The sequence below is a fragment of the Lupinus angustifolius genome, chromosome LG04, assembly GCF_001865875.1.
Source record: "Lupinus angustifolius cultivar Tanjil chromosome LG04, LupAngTanjil_v1.0, whole genome shotgun sequence".
Lineage (NCBI taxonomy): Eukaryota > Viridiplantae > Streptophyta > Magnoliopsida > Fabales > Fabaceae > Lupinus > Lupinus angustifolius.
In genome coordinates this window covers 17,386,336-17,387,526 of record NC_032012.1, presented here as the reverse complement: position 1 = coordinate 17,387,526, position 1,191 = coordinate 17,386,336, and positions in this window count along the sequence as shown.

Here is a 1,191-nt window from a genome sequence, read left to right as displayed (position 1 = left end):
TCTCTTGTGCGGCAAGAGTACTGGATGTAACCTTCGGTGGACAGGAAGGTGAACCAGTATAAAAACTCCTTGTGTACTCTCTTCTCCTTATCTCTTTCATTTTATTTCCTATTATTTTTCTGCATATTATTCCGCTGCACTTTAACTTTGATTTTGCAGAAAAATCGGCCATTATTTTAAGACAACTAATTCACCCCCCTCTTAGTTGCACTCTGATACTTACAATTGGCACCAGAGCTATACTTGGGTAATTTACTCTCAAAGTTTGATCCTAACCAAGATGGCCGGAAGATCTTTCCTATGAGAAGGCTCTAACATCAACCACCCTCTAAGCTTTGTTGGAGAGTGCTACGACTTCTGGAAGATCAGAATGAGGATTTTCATTGAGTCTCAAGACTTGGACATATGGAATGCCATTGAAAAAGGACCATACATACCCTTCACTATCATCAACAGTATAAGGGAAACAAAGCCAAAATCTTCATGGAATAATGAAGACAAGAAGAAAGTACAATACGGCCTTAAAGCCAAATATATTCTTCTGTCGGCTCTAGAAGAAAAAGAATTCCTTAGAGTGTCAAGTTGCAAAACATCGAAAGAAATTTGGGACACTCTAGAAAAGATACATGGAGCCAAAGAAATACAAAGGTCTACAACAAATAGTGAAGCATCAACATCAAAGCAAAAATCTACATGCTCAATATGCAGAAAACCATATCATCTAAAATGTGCTTGTCCAGCCCTACAAAAGCATCATACGTTCAAAAGAAAGAAGGACAAGAAGCATAGAAGAACAGATGTTATATCAGAAGATAAAGATGATGATTCAAATGCAGAACTCAGAATTAAGAAGCAATCACATATTTCATTGATGACTTCACACAATTCAAATGACGAATATGAGGTTAGTAACTCTGAACCAAATGATACTTTTTCATATGATGAGTTACAAAATGCTTTCAATGATTTATATCAAGAAATTGTTAAGATTTCCAAACTTTTCCTAAAACAGAAAAATGAAATTTTTATTTTGGAAAGCCATAACAAAGTTCTAAAGAAAGATATTGAAAAACCCACTTCTTCCTCATGTCAAAAATGTGTTGCTCTTGAACCTAAGTTTTAACATTAAGTCTTGAACTTAATAAGCTCAACAAGAGAAATCACAATTTAGACAAGATCATAAAAGTCCAA